Source organism: Hevea brasiliensis, chromosome 12, assembly GCF_030052815.1.
Source record: "Hevea brasiliensis isolate MT/VB/25A 57/8 chromosome 12, ASM3005281v1, whole genome shotgun sequence".
Classification (NCBI taxonomy): Eukaryota; Viridiplantae; Streptophyta; class Magnoliopsida; order Malpighiales; family Euphorbiaceae; genus Hevea; species Hevea brasiliensis.
The window spans coordinates 66233495-66257530 of record NC_079504.1 but is presented as its reverse complement, the minus strand read 5'-3'; positions in this window follow the sequence as shown (position 1 = coordinate 66257530).

The window sequence follows — 24036 nt, the reverse complement described above, 5'->3', positions numbered from 1 at the left end:
CCCTGCAAAGAATACACAGTTTATAGTGATGCTTCTCATAATGGGTTAGGCTATGTACTGATGCAAGATCTGAATGTCATTGCTTATGCATCACGCCAGCTGAAACTGCATGAGAGGAACTATCCGACACATGACTTGGAGCTAGCAGCTATTGTTTTTGCTCTGAAGATCTGGAAACACTACTTGTATGGGGAGAAATGCTACATTTACACAGATCACAAGAGCTTAAAGTACTTAGGCACCCAGAAGGAATTGAATTTAAGGCAGAGGAGATGGTTAGAACTGATTAAAGACTATGATTGCTTAATATACTATCAGCCAGGGAAAGCAAATGTGGTGGCTGACGCCTTAAGTCACAAGACTATGGCAAGTCTCAGAGTTTCTCCTTTGTCCATGGTACATGAGTTGAAAGCATAGCATGCCCATTTGGAGATTGATGATAAGGGACAGACAGTAGTTGCATGGCATGTACAACCAGTGTTGATTGATCAGATCAAAATGGCTGCTCAGAATGATGAAAAATATCTGAAGCTACTGAAAGAAGTCTAGCAGGGCAGAAAACCTGAATTCTCTGTGAGAGGTGATGGTTTACTACTACATCAGGGCAGAATGTGCGTTCCTAATGATACGAAATTGAGATAGATTATCATGAAGGAAGCACATGAGTCTCCTTTTACTATGCACCCTGGTGGAAGTAAAATGTACAGAGGGCTAAAAGAGCATTACTGGTGGATGGGTATGAAAAGGGATGTAGCTAATTTTGTCTCCAAATGCCTAACTTGTTAGCAAGTGAAGGCAGAATATCAAGTATCAGCTGGTTTGTTACATCCATTGCCAGTACCAGAGTAGAAATGGAAACGGATAACTATGGATTTTGTGATGGGACTTCTAAGGACACTGAATAGTCATGATGCAGTATGGGTTATAGTTGACAGACTGACCAAGTCTGCTCACTTTTTGTCAGTCCGGATGGACTATAGCCTAGAGAGATTGGCCAGATTGTACATAGATGAGATTATAAGACTGCATGGAGTGCTAGTATCGATTATATCTGACAGAGATCCTAGGTTCACTTATAGATTCTGGGGTAGTCTTTAGAGAGCCCTAGGAACTAGATTGAACTTCAGCATGGCATTCCACCCACAAACAGATGGCCAGTCTGAGAGAGTAATTCAGATCTTGGAGGATATGCTACAAGCTTGTGTGATTGAGTTTGAAGGTAATTGGGATACACACTTGCCTTTGATTGAGTTTGCTTATAACAACAGCTACCAATCAAGCATTGGGATTCCTCCATATGAAGCTTTGTATGGCAGAAAGTGCAGAACTCCCCTATGTTGGGATGAAGTAGGTGAAAGAAAGATGATTGGCCCAGAAATTGTTCAACAGATAGAGGAAAAAATCATATTGATCAAAGATCGACCCAAGGCTGCATCAGACAGTCAGAAGTCCTATATTGATCTGAAGAGAAGAGATATTGAATATGCAGTGGGTGATAAGGTATTCCTCAAAGTTTCTCCTTGGAAGAGGATTATGAGATTTAGCAGAAAGGGGAAACTGAGACCTCGCTTTATCGGACCATATAAGGTTCTGGAAAGAGTGGGTCCTTTGGCATATCTGTTGGCATTACCTCTAGAGCTAGAAAGGATACACAGTGTCTTCCATGTGTCCATGTTAAGGAGGTACAAATCTGACCCATCTCATGTTCTATCAGTTGAAGAGATTAAGGTAAATCCAGACCTCTCATATGAGGAAGAACCCATAGAAATTCTGGCATATGAGGTGAAGCAACTGAGGAATAAACAGATACCCCTAGTGAAAGTGCTGTGGAACCATCATTAAATCCAGGAAGCTACTTGGGAACGTGAAGAGGACATGAGGAGACAGCACCCACAGCTGTTCAGAGACTGATGCCAGCAAAAATTTTGAGACGAAATTTATTTTAAGGGGGGGAGAATTGTAACACCCCTATATTTGGTAATGCATTCATCGCTTGGTGACTCGTCTGTCTGACAATTTAGAATGCCTGGAATTGTACTTAAATATTAATGAGGAGATATGAAATAATGAAATACAATTGAGGAAAATACAATAAAAACAAATGAAAAATAATAGCAATGAAATGTAACTAAGTTAAACGAGCCAAAAACCATAGCGATGGGTGACCGCACCAGGAAGTTGCGGCGTGGAACGTCGACTAGCCCTAGACCATGAGAAACCCTGGAAAATATTTTTAAGACTTAAATAAACATCTATTGAAGTATAAATGACATTGGAAATGTGTAACACCCCCGTTATATAGCCTGGTATATTTCACTGTTCCGGAGACCGGTGTCGGTCCGGACAATTAATGGGATTAGGGCCACACTTAAGACAACTTGAGAAGCCATAAACACAAATAATTAGTAATGTTTAATTAGTTAACTATAAATAAGAAAAACAAAACATAAGAGGTTAAACGAGCCGAGAGTCACAAATGATGAGTGACCTCCTGAACGATCAGCAAGTCATTTTAAACTCAAATTTTGAACCGTAAAAAGTGACGCCATGCGGTCCTTAGGACCCTTATGAACACAAAGTGGAAAAGAGAAAATCATGAAAAAGAACTGTTAAGTCGGTCAAATAATTAGGTCGTGGAGCGGAAGAAATATTGGATTATTTGCAAACCGGGATGAGCAAAGTAGGGGCAATTTGGTCAATTGACCTCGAGAGTGACTCGACCTAATCACAAATAAAATCGGAGAAAAGAAAATTTGAATCGAGAATTAAATTAAAGAACTAATAGAAAAAAAAAGAGAAAAAGAGATGAACATGCAAAACTCAAAAGTTATGACATCATGCATGATGTCATAACTAAAGTAATAAATTGAATTATTTAATTTGGGAATTAGGGTCTTCCATAAGCCAAAAAAAAAAACGTGTAAAGGAAACCAAAGGAAAAAATTAGGATTTTCTTCTTCCTTGCCACCCCACTTTCCTCCCAAATTCCTCCATGAATGGTCCTCCATTTAAGCTTACATTTAAGCTTAATTTTCTTCACTTAATCCAAATAACTCTCTTAAAAACCACCCTAGAGCTTGTTATTGCAACTTAAGAAGGAGATTACAAGAAGAAAGAAGAATTAAAGATAGGGTTTTGAAGCTTTAACAAAAGGTTAGTATGTTAAATTGTTACTTTTCCATTCAAATGCATGTTTAGGTAATTAAGTGAGCTAATAACTTGATTTAAATGAAACAAATATGGGGAAAGAATTAAATTGAAATTTTGGGCAGCTTGAGAGGAGTGTGGTTTGCATGAATATGATGCAATTGAGTGAGTTTAGAAGCTTTACTTAGTGAAATGATTAACATTAAAATTATTAGAAGTAGTTAAATGCAAGAGTTAGTGAGATTAAGGTTTCAATGCGAGCGTTAATGGACCAAAATTTCGAGACAAGCATAAAAGTCATGTTTATCCTATTGTGAAATCAAATAATTGACAATTATGACCAAATAAGTTTTGTGGAATGATAGGAATGAAAACTAAATTGGAGGTTAATGGTCATGCTGCTGGCAGCATGACCAAACCCACTGAAGGACCAAAACTCAAATTTACAAGCCCAATTGATATGCCACCAATTGGAGATGAAAATAGACATAAAAGAGCACAATTTTCATTAAGGAACCATGGCCAAAAACTGACCAAAACTTGGTGAAACAATTGACCAAAGTGAGTTGATTGCAGGCTGCCACTGCACAAAACTGACCAAATGAACAGTAACTGTTCATTTGGTCATAACTCGAGCGAGGTAGGTCAAATTGACCTGAAATTTTGTCAGCAATTAGATATGATATAGACCTAAAACTTTCATGAAGAACACCAACCCAAATTAGGCCATTAACTCATTCAAATCATTGAGCAAAGTTAAAATTACTGTACTGAAATTCTGCAGAATTTTCATTGAGCAGCAATGTTTGGAGGGCTATAACTCTCTCCAGAAAACTCGGATTTAGGCGATTCTTGAATCGATGGAAACCTAAGACATAGTACAACATTTCATATGAAGAAAGTGAGACCAAAATATGAACTTAACTTGATCAAACAATTGACCAAAGTTGGACCAAAAATCTGCCAGCACCTAAATTGCAGTATGAACAGTGCACGTGAACAGTAAACTTATTTTGGCCATAACTTGAGCTACAAAACTCCGATTGAGGTGATCCAAAAATGAGAATACACTTAAGACAATAAGGAACATTTTCTATGAAGGAAGTTTTGTCAAATTCCAACAGTAGATCGACCAATGGAATAGTGCAACTGGAAAACTAAAACATAAAATTGGCAATTTTGCCAAAATGACCTAAGCTTTAAACAAATGACCAAAACCAACAAGTTTGGTGACCAAAATGTGGTATGTGGGTGAAGTTGGAGTTCCCATACCTATTAAGCCTTAGAAAGTCAATAATTTGACTTGAATAGTTCAGTGAATAGTAACCAGATACAAAAATTTTTGATAACGTCGAATTTAACACGTTAGAGCTATGTAAATGTGAAGTTAAGTTTATTTTGGATTTATTTTAAGTTTTAGTACTGAAACATTAGAAAATTTCGTGTTTCAGTGGAAAAGAATACCGGGACAGAACCCGAGGAGTCGAGTCAAGGCCAACAGGCGACTCGTTTGAGGTTTGTGCACAATATTACTATGCTTTAAAAAAAAAATTCATTGATTAAATGAATGAAATATGCATATTATTGTTGCTTTGAATTGTTGAAAGTATTGTGACCTTATTTATGATGTTTTGATTCAAATTGTGAAACTTATTATGTATATTTGAAATGACAATGTTTAGCAAATTGTTAAGATAAGTTTTGAAACCACAGTATCATGACCATATGTTTGAACACCTCACTAGCACGACTAGTGGGGTAATTAGTTTCAATTTTGATTCATTCTGGAGAAGTGTTGAGGTGTGCCAAGAAGAGGATGTGAATGGATATCCATATATTTGAGCTAGCTAGCCTTGTGACATGATTTCTCTTAGCCTCGGCTATTGAGATTCTATTTGTTTCAATGGCATGATTTAACTGGGTTTTATGAAATGTGTTTTGATACTTTGAAATAAACTTGGTTTACATGTAAAATCTTACAATGCATGATTGTATTTAATTTTCATGTTTAATCAAATTTTTGAATGAATGTGCTTTAAGTTTTGCATAAAGATTATTTTAGTATGTTGTGCACCACTGAGTCTTAGTACTCAGCGATAGCTTTATTGCCGCAGATACAGAGATTAGAGGAGCAGCAGACCGAGTCACGAGGTGTGTGAAGTCATCACTTGAAGCCTTGGGTATAATTTATACCCTAATCGTAAATACTTCTTTTGATGTATATATTGCACATAAATGTATGGACATGTAAAAATGGGTCTTGAGCAGCTTGTACACAAATTTGTATGAAGTTTGTAATAAAGTTTAGTTTGTGTTTCTTTTGATATAAATTTGTAAGGTTATGTATAAATTATTTTGTTTTTAATGAAATATGAATGATATTGATTGATGTGATTTTGAGAATTATTGAACTTGTGAATTTTGATAAATTGATTGAGTTTGATTGTGAAACCAAGTAGTGGTTGAGAAAATCTTTTAGAAGTGCTTTTACAGGTATTCAAGAACGGTTTTCTCAAAATACAGAGGAAACTCACAAAATTTTTATCAAATTTATGGAAAACTAAAATGGCCAAAAATATTAATTAGTTTTAATTTCAACTAAATGTTTTAAATACTTATTTGAAATGCTCACCACTTGTCAAAGATAAGAAAATTGTTTTAAAATCCCTTGTAGGGTACTTAATGAGTTATCGGTAGGTGAAGTTCGGTAGTTCATTAGGTATTCTACGGATCATGTTATGCCTTACAGGGGTAAGGTGTGACATGTTTTAGTGGTATCGAGCAAGTTTTTGAATTATGTTTTAAATTGTGAATTTGTGTTTTTCTTTGTTAAGTACAACCGCTCAATGTCCATAATTGTTACATACTGGCATTACATCATGAATATGAACTAACGGAGGGAAATCTCCTTGTGTTACTTGTTCAGAGATACCCTAACTTCAGATCGAAATGGAAGAAGGGGATCGCTCGATTGAGCGATGCTGAAGCCGAGGCACAAGGGGAAGCCCCACTTTACCGAATGTCGCTGGGTCGAAGACAGCCCACAAATGCCGCAAATTCTCGCGATTCGCATGCAGATAAGGCAATGTTTCAACAAATGGTCGGGGTATGCTGCTCAAGCTCCACCCCAACCACTGTGGCACAACCATCGCCTCCACCCGGACAATATGATAAATTATTGAAGTATGGGGCTGCAGAATTTAAGGGTACAGACCCACTTGAGGCAGAGCAATGGCTTGAAAGAATGGACAGAGTATTTAAGAAGCTGCACTGCCAAGATGAATTAAAGTTTGAGTATTCGTGGTTCTACCGCAAGGGGATGCGTATGACTGGTGGAAGACCATCCCCCACAGCTTGGCTGAACCACCAGTGCTAACCTGGGATGACTTTATCAGAGAGTTCAGACAGAAATACATCCCAGACGCATATGTTGATCAGAAATTGCAAGAATTTTTGAGTTTGAAGCAAGGGAATAGATCAGTGGCAGAGTATGAGAGGGAGTTCTCCCGCCTGAGTCACTATGCGGAGAGTCTCCTTACTACCAGTAAGGCAAGGTGCAAGAGATTTGAAACGGGTTTGAAGCCCAGCATACGGATGCAAGTTGTAGGATTTCGACACAGCAACTTCTCAGAGCTTATGTCTCAAGCACTTGAATTGGAGAGAGTTGAAGCAGAAGCAAACCCAGTGAAGGAAAAAGTCGAGAAATTAGAAAAAGACAAGGGGGAAAAATCAGTTGAACAGAGTTCTGGTGCTACCTCTGGAAAGAAAAAGAAGTTTAGTGGACCCAGCAGGGGTCGAGGTGGAAGATTTGGTAGGGGCCGATTCTCTGGACAGAGACCCCCTAGGTGCAGTCAGCCGATCGGCAGGTTCACATTCTCGCCCGCCGTGAGACTTGTGGCAAGATTCATGGGGGAATGTTATTGGGCCACCGAGCCTCGCTTTAATCGTGGAGGTAAGGGCCATATAGCTAAAGACTGTACTAGTGCTCCGAGATATGGTCCAGCTCTCCTACTCCGCCGAGGATCTATTGCAGTCCCGCTCCTGCAGGTTCACGATCGGTTGGCGGAGGAAGAGGCAGAGGTAGAGGCACCGCTGTGCAGCCAGTGGCACAATTGGTCGGCCAGACAAGGAAGTGCTTCAACTGAATCGACGCAATGAGACAGCGTGAAGAGGCTGAGACTTCTGATGTGGTAGCTGTTACATTCTCTATCTCTGATCAAGAAGTATTTGTATTATTTGATCCGGGTTCAACCCATTCATATGTTAGTGCTAGCAGAGTTTGTTCACTTGTTCCATGTGTGCAAATGGGTTTTGAAGTGCTAGTAACTAGTCCGTTAGGACAAGAGGTCCAAGTCAACAGAATCTATAGAGACTGTCCTTTGGTGATCCAAGGACATGTTTTCCTGTCAGTGTTGATTGAAATGCCCTTTAGAGAGTATGATATCATCTTGGGCATGGTTTGGTTAGCTGTGCATCATGCTATGATTGATCAGTAGATCAAGATCACTTTTGGTCTCCTTTGTACGGTGATGTGGTAATACACGGAGAGGCATTTATCGCCATCAAACATCATTTAATTGCACTAGCTAGAAGGATGATTAAAAAGGGGTGTGAAGCATACTTGGCACATGTGATAGACACCCAAGTAGGGAGTCCAGCACTAAGGGACATCCCTACGATATGTGACTTTCCGGATGTGTTTCCTGATGAATCGCTGTGATTACCTCCAAAGAGAGGTGCGCTTTGAGATTAATGTTATGCGGTGTGGACCCAATCTCCATAACGCCATATAGAATGGCACTGCAGATTGAAAGAGTTGAAAGTGCAGTTGCAAGAATTGCTTGACAAGGGCTTTATCCGCCCTAGTGTGTCACCTTGGGGAGCACCAGTGTTGTTTGTAAAGAAGAAAGATGGCACTCTTCGCTTGTGTATTGATTATCGGCAGTTGAATAAGGTGACAATAAAGAATAGATATCCATTGCCCCGCATTGATGACTTGTTTGATCAGTTGAGGGGTGCAGCTGTGTTCTCCAAAATTGACCTGAGATCAGGTTATTATCAGCTGAAAGTACAAGAGCAAAGTATTTCTAAAACTGCCTTCAGAACCCGCTATGGCCATTATGAGTTCTTGGTAATGCCATTCGGGTTAACTAATGCTCCGGCTGCTTTTATGGATCTGATGAACACTATTTTCAGACCATACCTCGACCAGTTTGTTGTGGTATTCATAGATGATATATTGGTCTATTCGAGGAATGCAGAAGAGCATGATAGACATCTACGGATTGTCTGCAGACTTTGAGGGAGAAAGCACTATATGCCAAATTGTCGAAGTGTGAATTTTGGTGAAAGAAATATCTTTTGGGGCATGTAGTATCGTAAGAGGGCATTAAGGTAGATCCAAGTAAGATTGAAGTGTCCTTAATTGGAGGCCACCTAAATGTCACGTAGATTCGTAGTTTTCTGGGTTTAGCTGGATACTACCGTAGATTTGTGAAGGGATTCTCCATGTTGGCATCTCCATTGACCAAGCTGCTTAGAAAAGATGTAAAATTTCAGTGGACGGATAAATGCCAGCAGAGTTTTGATGAATTGTATAGATGTTTGAATGAAGCTCCAGTCATAACTTTACCCACACCGGGTAAAGAATATACTGATTCTGACGATGCTTCTCACAACGGGTTAGGTTGTGTGTTGATGCAAGATCGAAATGTCATTGCCTATGCATCACGCCTAAAAAACCGCATGAGAGGAATTATCCGACACATGATTTGGAGCTCAGCCATTGTGTTTGCTCTTAAGATCCGGAGACATTATTTGTATGGGGAGAAATGTTACATCTACAGCATCATAAGAGTTTGAAGTATTTGGGCACCCGTAAAGAGTTGAATTTAAGACAGAGGAGATGGTCAGAGTTGATAAAAGACTATGATTGTCTGATAGACTATCAGCCAGGGAAAGCTAATGTTGTGGCTGATGCCTTAAGTCGCAAGACTATGGCAAGTCTACGGGTTACTCCTTTGTCTTTGGTACATGAGTTAAGATCATTGCATGCCAGCTTAGAGATTAATGATGAGGGGCAGACAGCGATTGCATGGCATGTACACGGTGTTGATTGATCGATTAGAATGGTCGCTTAGAATGATCAAGTATCGGTCGATGGAAGAAGCCAGGCAAGAAACCGTAATTCTCACTCGAGAGATGATGGTCTATTGCTACACCAGGCGTAATGTGTGTTCCTAATGATGTTGAATTGAGGAGGATCATTTTAAAGGAAGCACATGAGTCTCCTTTGCCATGCACCTGGTGGTACAAAAATGTATAGAGGGCTAAAGGAGCATTCGGTGGATGGGTATGAAGAGAGATGTGGCAGTTTGTATCCAAATGCCTAACTTGTCAGCAAGTGAAGGCAGAGCATCAAGTACCCGCTGGGTTGTTACATCCACTACCAGTACCAGAGTGGAAATGGGAGAGAATAACGATGGATTTTGTGATGGGACTTCCGAGGACACAAAAGAGTCATGATGCGCTTTGGGTCATTGTTGACATCGACTAAATCGCTCATTTTCTCGCGATTCGGATGGACTACAATTTGGACAGATTGGCGTTGTACATCGATGAGATTGTGAGATTGCATGGAGTGCCGATATCTATTGTATCGAGAGATCCTAGGTTCACTTCTAGATTCTGGGGTAGTCTTCAGAGAGCCCTAGGAACTAGATTGAACTTCAGTACGGCATTCCACCCACAGACAGATGGCCAGTCTGAGAGGGTAATTCAGATCTTGGAGGATATGCTACGGGCTTGTGTGATTGAGTTTGAGGGCAGTTGGGATACACACTTGCCTTTGATTGAGTTTGCTTACAATAACAGCTACCAATCAAGCATTGGGATGCCTCCATATGAAGCTTTGTATGGCAGAAAATGTAGAACCCCGTTGTGTTGGGATGACGTGGGTGAAAGAAAGATGATTGGACCCGAAATTGTTCAACAAACTGAAGAGAAAATCAAGGTGATCCGAGATCGACTTAAGACTGCATCAGACCGTCAGAAGTCCTATATTGATTTAAAAAGAAGGGATATTGAGTATGCAGTGGGTGAGAAAGTTTTCCTCAAAGTTTCTCCTTGGAAGAGAATTATGAGATTCGGCAGAAAGGGGAAACTGAGTCCTCGTTTCATTGGGCCATATGAGGTTCTGGAAAGAGTGGGTCCTTTGGCATATCGGTTGGCACTACCTCCAGAGTTGGAAAAGATACATAATGTCTTCCATGTGTCTATGTTGAGGAGGTATCGATCAGACCCATCTCATGTACTACCCGTAGAAGAAATAGAAGTGAATCCGGACCTCACATATGAAGAAGAACCCATAAAGATTCCGCTTATGAGGTGAAACAACGGAATAAGCGATACCGTTGGTAAAAGTCTTTGTGGAACCATCATTCGGGCCAAGAAGCTACTTGGGAACGAGAGGAGGACATGAGGAGACAACACCCACAGCTGTTCAGAGATTGATACCAGGTAAAATTTCGAGACGAAATTTATTTAAGAGGGGGAGAATTGTAACACCCCCGTTATATAGCCTGGTATATTTCACTGTTCCGGAGACCGGTGTCGGTCCGGACAATTAATGGGATTAGGGCCACACTTAAGACAACTTGAGAAGCCATAAACACAAATAATTAGTAATGTTTAATTAGTTAACTATAAATAAGAAAAACAAAACATAAGAGGTTAAACGAGCCGAGAGTCACAAATGATGAGTGACCTCCTGAACGATCACAAGTCGCTTTTAAACTCAAATTTTGAACCGTAAAGTGACGCGGTCCTTAGGACCCTTATGAACACAGTGGAAAAGAGAAAATCATGAAAAAGAACTGTTAAGTCAGTCAAATAATTAGGTCAGGGAGCCGGAAGAAATATTGGATTATTTGCAAACCGGGATGAACAGGCGAGGGGCAATTTGGTCAATTGACCCGGAGAGATGACTCCTGTGCTAACTGTCAATTATAATCGGAGAAAAGAAAATTTCGGAATCGTGAATTAAATTAAAGAACTAATAGACAAAAAGAAAAGAGAAAACAGATGAAAATGAAAAGTCAAATGTTATCAAATCATGAATGATTTAATAAAAAAAGTAATAAATTTAATTTTTTATTTTGGGATTTTGGGTTCTTCAATAAGGCAAAAAAAAAAAAAAAACGTGTAAAGGAAACCAAAGCAAAAAAATTAGGATTTTCTTCCTTGCCACCCCACTTTCCTCCCAAATTCCTCCATGAATGGTCCTCCATTTAAGCTTACATTTAAGCTTAATTTTCTTCACTTAATCCAAATAACTCTCTTAAAAACCACCCTAGAGCTTGTTATTGCAACTTAAGAAGGAGATTACAAGAAGAAAGAAGAATTAAAGATAGGGTTTTGAAGCTTTAACAAAAGGTTAGTATGTTAAATTGTTACTTTTCCATTCAAATGCATGTTTAGGTAATTAAGTGAGCTAATAACTTGATTTAAATGAAACAAATATGGGGAAAGAATTAAATTGAAATTTTGGGCAGCTTGAGAGGAGTGTGGTTTGCATGAATATGATGCAATTGAGTGAGTTTAGAAGCTTTACTTAGTGAAATGATTAACATTAAAATTATTAGAAGTAGTTAAATGCAAGAGTTAGTGAGATTAAGGTTTCAATGCTAGGGTTTATGGACCAAAATTTGGAGAAATGCATAAATGGCATGTTTAACCTATTGTGAAATGAAATAATGGTCAATTATGACCAAATAAGTTGTGTGGGAATGATAGGAATGAAAACTAAATTCGGAGGTTAATGGTCATGCTGCTGGCAGCATGACCAAACCCACTTTGAAGGACCAAAACTCAAATTTTACAAGCCCAATTGATATGCCACCAATTGGAGATGAAAATAGACATAAAAGAGCACAATTTTCATTAAGGAACCATGGCCAAAAACTGACCAAAACTTGGTGAAACAATTGACCAAAGTGAGTTGATTGCAGGCTGCCACTGCACAAAACTGACCAAATGAACAGTAACTGTTCATTTGGTCATAACTCGAGCTAGGTAGGTCAAATTGACCTGAAATTTTGCCAGCAATTAGATATGATATAGACCTAAAACTTTCATGAAGAACACCAACCCAAATTAGGCCATTAACTCATTCAAATCATTGAGCAAAGTTAAAATTACTGTACTGAAATTCTGCAGAATTTTCATTGAGCAGCAATGTTTGGAGGGCTATAACTCTCTCAGAAAACTCGGATTTAGGCGATTCTTGAATCGATGGAAACCTAAGACATAGTACAACATTTCATATGAAGAAAGTGAGACCGAATTATGAACTTAACTTGATCAAACAATTGACCAAAGTTGGACCAAAAATCTGCCAGCACCTAAATTGCAGTATGAACAGTGCACGTGAACAGTAAACTTATTTTGGCCATAACTTGAGCTACAAAACTCCGATTGAGGTGATCCAAAAATGAGAATACACTTAAGACAATAAGGAACATTTTCTATGAAGGAAGTTTTGTCAAATTCCAACAGTAGATCGACCAATGGAATAGTGCAACTTCGGAAAACCAAAACCGAAAATTGGCAATTTTGCCAAAATGACCTAAGCTTTAAACAAATGACCAAAACCAACAAGTTTGGTGACCAAAATGTGGTATGTGGGTGAAGTTGGAGTTCCCATACCTATTAAGCCTTAGAAAGTCAATAATTTGACTTGAATAGTGCAGTGAATAGTAACCCGAAACACAAAATTTCGAGAACGTCGAATTTAACACGTTAGAGCTAGGTAAATGTGAAGTTAAGTTTATTTTGGATTTATTTTAAGTTTTAGTACTGAAACATTAGAAAATTTCGTGTTTCAGTGGAAAAGAATACCGGGACAGAACCCGAGGAGTCGAGTCAAGGCCAACAGGCGACTCGTTTGAGGTTTGTGCACAATATTACTATGCTTTAAAAAAAAAATTCATTGATTAAATGAATGAAATATGCATATTATTGTTGCTTTGAATTGTTGAAAGTATTGTGACCTTATTTATGATGTTTTGATTCAAATTGTGAAACTTATTATGTATATTTGAAATGACAATGTTTAGCAAATTGTTAAGATAAGTTTTGAAACCACAGTATCATGACCATATGTTTGAACACCTCACTAGCACGACTAGTGGGGGTAATTAGTTTCGAATTTTGATTCATTCTCTGGAGAAGTGTTGAGGTGTGCCAGTAGAAGAGGATGTGAATGGATATCCATATATTTGAGCTAGCGAGCCTTGTGACATGATTTCTCTTAGCCTCTGGCTATTGAGATTCTATTTGTTTCGAATGGCATGATTTAACTGTGGGTTTTATGAAATGTGTTTTGATACTTTGAAATAAACTTGGTTTACATGTAAAATCTTACAATGCATGATTGTATTTAATTTTCATGTTTAATCAAATTTTTGAATGAATGTGCTTTAAGTTTTGCATAAAGATTATTTTAGTATGTTGTGCACCATCGAGTCTTAGTACTCAATGATAGCTTTTATTCTTGTCAGTCTGAGAGAGATTAGAGGAGCAGCAGATCGAGTCACGAGGTGTGTGAAGTCATCAGTTTGAAGCCTTGGGTATAATTTATACCCTAATCAGTAAATACTTCTTTTGATGTATATATTGCACATAAATGTATGGACATGTAAAAATGGGTCTTGAGCAGCTTGTACACAAATTTGTATGAAGTTTGTAATAAAGTTTAGTTTGTATTTCTTTTGATATAAATTTGTAAGGTTATGTATAAATTATTTTGTTTTTAATGAAATATGAATGATATTGATTGATGATTTTGAGAATTATTGAACTTGTGAATTTTGATAAATTGATTGAGTTTGATTGTGAAACCAAGTAGTGGTTGAGAAAATCTTTTAGAAGTGCTTTTACAGTATTCAAGAACGGTTTTCTCAAAATACGAGGAAACTCACAAAATTTTTATTTAATTTGCGGAAAACTAAAATGGCCAAAAATATTAATTAGTTTTAATTTCAACTAAATGTTTTAAATACTTATTTGAAATGCTCACCACTTGTCAAAGATAAGAAAATTGTTTTAAAATCCCTTGTAGGGTACTTAATGAGTTATCGGTAGGTGAAGTTCGGTAGTTCATTAGGTATTCTACGGGATCATGTTATGCCTTACAGAGGGGTAAGGTGTGACAAAATGTCAAAGAAAAATTAATTAATTAGTACAAAGAAAAATAAGAAATCGAGAAACTGACAAAAATCAGTGTTACCGAAAAATCGGGAATACAACCCGAATAGGGGCATTTTGGTCAATTGACATCCCGAGTTGCCTTTTGACCTAAATGTCCATTAAAAATAAATGATATTAAACTTTGAAAATGTCATAAAAAAATTAAATTGTGGCACATAATATAAAGGATGGAAGGTTGGTGCATAAAAATGTAAATTATGAAACTTGGACTAATTTAATACTTTAACTAAACTTAGTGCTCCACTAGGTGAAGTTAATGGACATATAATATAGCATATTGGGACAGAAAATCTGTCATCTTCAACCTCACAAACAAACCAGCTGAAAACCTCCCAAGCTCTCATCCATGGCCACCCACTTTTCAAGCTTGAATCACCATGATCAAGTCATCTTTTCCCACACTTGTCTTCATTAAAGTTTATCCCCACCTTGCAAGGAAGAAGTTGATAGCAATTTTAAGAGGTTTTAGTGAAGTTTTGGTCAAGCTTCAAAAGAGATAAGTGTTTGTTTTCATTACTTGTTTCATTAAAATTGTAACTAAGGTTATGGTGGAGTTAGATTATGGAAGAAGTTGAGGAATTTAACGAGTATGGACAAGGTACTGTTTTTGGCAGCCCTCATGTCCATGGAATTTGATTTATTTCTTCATGTATTTGGTGATTTGGGGTATTGATTTATGTGCTTAAATGTATAGGAGTTGATTTCCATGTATATAGTTTGAATTGTAAGTTATAAATTAAAAATGGAAGTTTGATGTGTATGTGTTACTTGGGCAGCCTCATGATGAATATTGGAAGTGTTTGAATTCATGAAAAGCTTGTTGAATTATGGTACTAAAAGTGGCATCATATGTGTATGATTTAGTAGAGAATAAATATGTAATTTGATGATGGAAGTTATGTGTAATAATTAAGAGTGTTTATGTGTATGTATTATTGGATTGGGACTTTGTGAATTATGATTGCATTTGGTGTATTGTGAAGTTGTTATATTCTGCCCAAGTTGACCTAAATGTGATGTGTTGAGTGATTATGGTTAGTACCAATTCAGAATTTGGTAGAGAAGTGAACTTATAACAAGGTTAATGTGTATTTGGATTGGTGTTTGAGAGACATGCAAAGGGCAATACGAAAATGAGCCTATAACCCTAAGTGTGTGACTCCAATTAGTATAAGGCCGATTGAAGGTGAAACTAGGCACAAAATGTTCCAACTTTTATGAAGAAAGCCTACCTAAATTCTGTCTAGAAAGTGACATGAGAATTGACCAAATCCGGATTAGTGACTTTGCAAACCTGAAAATTGACCATTTGAACAGCAGTCAGTAGTTTGGCCATAACTAACTCAAAACAGGTCCAAATGACCTGAAATTTATACCATGGAAAGATTAGACATAGAGTTACAACTCCTATGAAGACACAAAAACCCAGAAATGACCATAAGCAAGTCAAAATGCTTGCATAAGTTTGGGTATAAAAACTGCCAGAATCGGAAATGATCTAAAAATGACCTAAGTTTGCCATTTTAGTGCAATCTGTCTAGCATTGGTAAAATGATCATAACTTGGTCTAGTAAACTCCAAATGACCTAAAATTTGTGGCAAAAGTTCACTAAGACATAGACTTACAAGTTTGTAATTCGGACCAGAACCCAAAAATCGAGGAAACTAGGTCATCCGGCTAGGTCAAAATAGCATACTAAAATCCGATAAGTTGCAATAAAATGCAATTCACTTGAAAATGAAATTGGTAATATATACTAACACTAAAGGACTATAAAATGTGACATATTGATAACATTAAAATTTATTCCCCTAGAGTGCATCAAAGGTCAACATTATAGGTTGACTAATGAAAGCAATAGTATTAAATAAATTTAATTATTGAACCTTATAGTTAGAAATAATTTAAATGAGAACTGAAACACTTTAAATTGTGTATTTCAGTAAGCAAAGACTCAGGGAAGGAGAAAGAACAACTGAGTCAAGGCCAAGAGGCTACTCATCAGAGGTTTGTGCACAACAGTTATTTCTTTTGAATTTTCAATTGAAATAAATTATGACAATTTTGTATGTTATTGCTTAAATTATGGAAAATTTGTTTGAATGAAATTTGATGGATACTTATTATTGAAAAATATTGCAAATGGTTTGAAATCACAACTATCATGTATATTTGATTGAATTCCTCACTAGCTTGTCTAGTGGGACGAATTGGCTTTGAATTCCCTCTCTGGCTGAAGTGTTGAGGTGTGTGTCAATTGAGGATGAATAGGATGAGTACTCATATAATTGCTAGCTTGCTATGTTATTCCTCATTAGCCATTGGCTTTTGGGACGAATTAGACTTTAGAAACATGATTAAGCTATATGTGTGATTTATCGATATTCATTGAGACATTGTGAAATGGAGTTTAAATTCTTTATGACATTCTCTGTCTTTTGAATTTAACTATGATTTTAAGTATCCACACTTTATATGATTTATGGTTTATGGTTTTAAATTGCATCTTCTTAATGTTGTGCACCACTGAGATATTGGTTCAGCGATAGCTTTTTCATTGCTGTCGCAGGTAGACAGACAAGCAGAGCAGCAAAGTAGGCTGCTTGTGCTACATTTTGGGATTTTGCCGGGTATATTGAGTATACCATATTTTTATAATTTTTGTTGTGATGTATGTGCACTGTATGTATATATTGTACTTGGTCTTGAGCAGTTATAAACTAAAGTTGTAATATATTTATTTCTTATCTCAGCTTTTGAACTACTCAGTCATTTTGTAGTTTATCTTTATAAATACTAAAAATTGATGTTGAATTGAGTTTGATAAATGTTGAGAAATTTATTTGTGTTGAACTATTATTGGAGTTTGGGATTGAACAAATATATTGGAAGTGCTTTTTACAAGTTTTTGAAGAACTGTTTTATTCAAAATACAGATAGCGCTCAACCAAAATTTTTACAGAAATTACTGATACTCAAATTTGTTATTTGATTTCACTTCAGTTAAAAAAATTTTAAGACCTGTCAAAAGTGCTCACCACTGTAAAAAGAAATAAGAAAAGGTTTAAAATCCCTTGTAGTGTATTTAATGGGTTATCAGTAGACGAAGTTTGGTAATTCATTAGGTATACTATGGGATCATGTTATGCCTTACGGAGGGATAAGGTGTGACATCAACAAAATATCAATATTTTTCAACAACAATTCCATTTCTCATTTATTCATTTCATATGATATTCATATACAAGTCATAAATAAATATTCACTTTTTCATTCATAAACACAATTTTCACTATTTACATTAACATCAAAATATATTACTTGAGTCTCAATTACACATGTGGAAGTAAAAGTTAATTACAAAATACCAAAATGAAACCTAGTGTCCTACCAATGCACTAAAGTCGATGAGGTGACACGGACACTATGCAGAGCTGCAAATGGTCTCACCCAGTCTGTGGTCTACTGGGCTCTCTATTGGTCTCTTAAGAACCTACGCGTGGCAAAAAGCAATGCGCTAAGCAATAATGCTTAGTAGTGCCAATAATATAATAAAAAGAAATAACAAAAAAATAAATATGCAGTGAATATATTGATGTCTTATGCAGACAATTTTTCGATAATTATTTATATTCTTATTTGTTTTGTACTTGTTATATTTATTATTTCATTAAATTTATCAATTTCCATTTTTGGTTGCCCAAGTAACCTATACTGGATGACTGGACTGGATAAACGGGTAAACTGGCACTAGGTATCAAGTACCTCAAGCCGTCACACCATCGGTCACATATGTATCTCCCGGTGTGCAACAGAACAGCTAATAAGCTGTAATAATATTAGGCACAAAGCCAAGTATCAACACAATGTTAGAATGGCTAAAAGCCATAAAATCACAAAATGCATAATGCCATGTGCAGTACTGCTAAGTAAACCCTATTGGCATGCCAACCTATCCAAACCAATCTTGCTAGGTATACTAGGGCATGTTACACTTTTACATTTTACTATTCTTGAAATTTAAGTTTAGGTATTACTATTCATATTATTAGTCAACTAAATGTTAACTTTTGCATAGACAATAGGTACATTGGTTCTAATACTCCCAACATACCACATTTTGCATTCTAAAGTTATTGGTATTGGTTGCCAATACCATTTCTTAGCTTAGTGTTAGTTATTCAAAATTTTCATATTTTAAGCATTGTGTTTACTGTTCCATTGGTCATTTGTACAGTACGAATTTGGCAAAGTTGTCTTCATGAAAGTTGTTTCTTATTGTGTTTAGTTACATTTATTTTTTTAAATCACTCCATTTGGAGTTTTGTAGCTCCAGTTATGGCCTAAACACCATAACTGGCCGGATTGCAAACCTCCAGAATTTTCTGGACAGAACCAAATCTATAGTGTTTTGTGCACTGACTACAAGTCAATTTTGGAGCATGTTATGATCAAAATTTGGGCTAGGTTTCTTCATGAAAGTTGTAGGTCTATGTCTCATATTTCTGCTGGTAAAATTTCAGGTCAATTGGACCTTTCTACGCTGAGTTATGACCAAATGAATAAACACTATTTATTTGGTCATTTTGCCCAGGCAGAATACAAGTCATATGGATTAGGGAAATTTTTAGGTCAACTTGGTTTGGTTTTCTGGGCAGGGTTTCTATACCAAAGTTGTACCATTATGTGTCTAGTTTCATGTCCAATTAGCTTTGCACCAATTGAACCTCTACAACTCCATTTATAACTACCCAAACCTGCTGGACTCATACTCAGTCCTACAGGTCAGCCAAGGCAGCTCACCCAAACTTAAATACCAAGCCACAACTCACTTTATTTCCTCATCATACATAGCCAAATGGTCACTAATTTACCATTTAAACTTTCATTCACCAACACATGAACAAAGTCTCAATTTTATACCCAAACCCTAACTATACCATCTCAAATCATGCATTTAACTTGCATTTCATTATCCTAATCATGAAGTTAATGTTGAGGGCAACCATGATACCATTTTACCTCAAAGAAAACTTCATAACCCTACCAAGTACAAGGCTACTAAAATTTTGGGGGAGGTATACACATAATTTTTATTCAATTTTCTTGTAGATTTCTACTTAATCTCACTCCCTCAACATGAAACTAAAGAGAAACATGAAGTTTGGTCACTAACTTTGAATGGAGTTAATTCCAATCTTGCAAGAGGTCTTCTTTTTCCCTTCTTTTTGCTCCCAAAAGCTTCACTAAGATGAACTATTAAGTTTTTGTGTTGGGAATTTAGGGTTTAGTTGAAGAAAAACCAAGGAAACCAAGCTTTGAAAACTTAGCAATGGAGGACAATGGATTAGTATGGTTCGGCCAAAGGGAAGGTTGAAGAAAGCAACTGATTTTTTCTTTCTCTTTTTCTGCCCATTAAGTCATTTTAAATAAGTTAGTGCCATGTGTCAAAATTTGATTGGGTGGGAGGATTTTAATAACATCATAATGATGTCATAATTCCAATTTCTTTCATTTTCTTTCCTTTTCTTGTCTACTTAATTTCAATTAAATTTTTAACAATATTTATTCACATTTTATGTCATATAAATTATTTACTTAACTAGACAAGTCGGCCAAAAATCACCTCTGAAGGCGAAATGACCAAAATGCCCTCCGTTTGGTTTAACAGACCAAAATTGTCTACACCGATTGAAAAATTTTTCTAAGCATTTTCTTGGCATTCTAATGCCATAGAAACCTCAATGACTCTTCTCTGGAGTTCCAAAAATTATTTTATGAATTTTCCCCCGGGTCTAGGGCTCCTAGTTGCGAGTACCACAACTTTCTACTAGGTTACCTATCACTAGAGCACCAGCTCATTTAACTTGGTTATATTTTATTTCTAAAATTTTTCCTAAATTTTTCTAATAATATTTGAGTTAATTATGGTTCCTCACTTTAGTTTAAATATTTTTCCAGACGTTCTAGTGAAGGAACGGAAGCGTGAAAAACACAAGTTTATACCATTGAATTCAAAAATTTTCACCTAGGGTCACATGCATCATGCAAGATTTATTTTTATCTATTTGATTTCAATGATAAACAACATATTAAAACTCTTTTAATATATTTTTGGATCTGTATTTGCCATTTAAGATTTTAAAATTAATCAGATTAATTTTAGAACCCTAGATTAAATCAAGAACGATTACACTAACCTCTTGATGCAATCGCAGTGTTCTGCGCTTTGAGATTCATCTTGAGGACACGGATGTTGTCCCTCTAGCTTGTCCACACCAAGAACACCTATGGCAGCCCTTGAACAGCTTCTAAAGCCTTTTCTATTAATTAGAAATTCAAGTTCTGCCTTTTAAGAGATTAGAGATGTAAACAGGACACTAGAAACAATTCCTAGTGTTCTTAATTCAAGAGATTGATGGCTAATCTCTTTGAATTGATGAGAGATGAAGAAGAAGAGATAAAAACCCTCAAAGTAGCGTGACAAAGGAGTAACCCTTTCGCTACTAGCCTTGCCTTATAGGTCTCTACCTTTCCATCAGAACTAATTTTCTTCTTGAAAACCCATTTGTTCCCTATAGGTACAATACCTTCAGGTGGGTCAACAAGATCCCAAACTTGATTCTTATACATGGAATCAATCTCGGATTTCATAGCATCAATCCATTTTGAAGAGTCTATATCTGATATAGCTTCTTCATAGGTAAGTGGATCATCTCCATGATCTACTTCTTCATGAGTAGACAACTCTTGTTCTTCTTCATGAAGAAAACCATATCTCATCGTGGATGAGATACCTGGTTGTTCTACGAGGAACAGTGTAGATGTTTCATCAGCGGGTATTGGTTGACTAGATGGATCTATATCCATCCGATGCTGGTTGGTCGAATTCTCCAATTCTAACTCTATTTGCCTTCCTTTGCCTCCTTCTTGAACAAACCGTTGTTCAAGAAATGTGGCATCTCTACTTATCACGACCTTTTGTGAAGTAGGCAAATAAAAATAATATCCAAAACTATCTTTTGGATATCCAACAAATCGACCTTTTACGATCCGGTCTCCAATTTATCGGTGTTCACTTTTTGATATAATTTGGACAACCCCAAATCTTAACATGCTTAAGACTTGGTTTTCTTCCATGCCATATCTCATAAGGTGTGGAAGAAAGCGATTTTGATGGAATCCTATTCGAATATACAAAGTCGATTCTAATGCAAATCCCAAAAGGAGATTGACATATCAAGATAGCTCATCATACTACGTACCATATCCAATAGGGTACGATTTCTCCTTTCGATACACCATTCACTGTATGCGTTCTCGGAGGAGTCACCGAGAAACAATGCCATGCTCTCTCAAGTATTCATCAAATTCAATACTCAAATATTCACCTCCACGATCTGATCAAAGAGCTTTAATATTCTTTCCTGTTTGATTTTCTACTTCAGATTTAAATTCTTTGAACTTTTCAAAAGATTCATGTTTGTATTTCATCAAATACAAATACCCAAACCTTGATTTATCATCAAAGGTAATAAAATAATGAAAACCCCTCTAGCCATTTCTTTAAATGGACCACATACATCACTATGTATTAGCTCCAAAATATTTTCACTCTTAGCCTGTCCAACAAAGGGTGATCTAGTCATTTTGCCCTGAAGGCAAGATTCACAAGTTGGAGTAGGCTCAGAGCCCAATGAGGATAGAATCCCCATTTTCTCCAGTTTTGCAATCCTATCTTCTGCAACATGACATAACCTTAAGTGCCAAATATATTTTGAACTTGAGTTGGTTTTCACCATGTCATTGCAATCTTTTAGATCACTTGCATTCAATTTGTGTTTGTCATTATTATCCAAATAATAAAGACCATCATTCATATAACCCGAACCAACATATTTATTTCCAAAATAAATATTGCAAACATCATCAGTGAACTGAAATTATTATCCAAATAATAAAGACCATCATTCATATAACCCGAACCAACATATTTATTTCCAAAATAAATATTGCAAACATCATCAGTGAACTGAAATTCATAGCCATTTCTAGTCAAACTAGATATAGAAATGATGTTCTTAAAAGCATCAGGTACATATAAAATATTATCCAAACACAAAACATGTCCAAACATGTAAAAAGATTTAGATCCTATGGCTAAAGCTTCAACAGTTGAGCCATTGCCAATCCGGACTCTAATATCTTGAGAACGCAAGCTGCTACTATTTGCTAGTTCCTGCATAACATTAGAAATGTGAGAACTGGCACCAGTATCTAAAACCCAAGCTGTAGATGAACTATGAGTATCATCATAATCTAAATAACAAGATATGGACATACCTTCCGAAGGTGTATCCTTCTTGTCCTTCAGAGAAGCAAGATGCTCTGGGCAGTTCCTTTTTCAGTGCCCATCCTTTTGGCAGTGGAAACACTTTCCTTTGCCTCCATCAGCTTTAGTCTTCCTTTTCTGTTTATCTATTTTCTTGGAAGGACCAGGAATATGAGGTTTCTTTTTCCTATTACCCTTCTTCTTGTTGGACTTTCCAGCAGAAGAAGATGCAACCAAAGCTACCTCTTTTCCTTTATTGCCTGGCATATTCTTTTGAGCAATAACCAGCATGTTGAGTAAACCAGCTAAGGTGCATTCCTGTTTAGTCATATGAAAATTTGTCACAAAATTCCCAAAAGACTCAGGAAGGGACTGAAGGATCAAATCCGTCTGTAGTTGGAAATCCATGTTGAAGTCAAGATGTTCCAACTGCTTAATCAGCCGAATCATCTTGTGGACATGATGCCCAACATTCTGTCCCTCAGACATCCTCATACGGAATAGCTATCTAGATATCTCATACCTAGCATTCCTGCTGTGCTCACCATATAACTCTTGTAGGTGAAGGAGGATCTCACTCGCACTCTGCATGTTCTCATGTTGCTTCTGTAACTCATTACTCATGGAAGCAAGCATATAACACTTAGCTCTCATATCATGCTCCCTCCACTTGTCCAAAGTTTCATGTTCCTCTTGTGTGGCCTCTGGAGGTAAGGGACCAGGAACATTTGAATCTAGAACATATCCTATATGTTCAAGGTTCAGGACAAGTTTCAAATTTCTTAGCCAATCAGACAGATTAGGTCCTGTCAACCTATTGTGATCAAGTATGCTTGCAAGGATATTGGATGGTGGTGGTTGTTTTGTGCTCATTTTTATCAGAAAATAACCAGATTAATTAGTAAATGTATCATGTAATTAACCAAAATGATTATGGTCTTTTAATCAAATTGGTCCTCCCACTAACTTAGCGAATCCTACACTTCCAAAGTAGAAAACGGAAATCCTAGTTGGATGGATTTCTAGTGGGTGATTGAATTCTTATAATTCTATTGATCATCCTCAGGTACATCCATTATTGGAATTACAATAAACTATAAGTAAGCAACTCTTTGCCCATCACATCTCATGTGAGGTTCAATCCTTTACCTAGCCCCTAATACTCAAAATCTCAGGTACATCCATTATTGACTTATCTTGCATTAGTTAAGTTGATCCCATTGAGCCAGTAATTATGCAAATAATTTTAATGTCCTCAAGTACATCCAATATTGGCCACTAAACCATT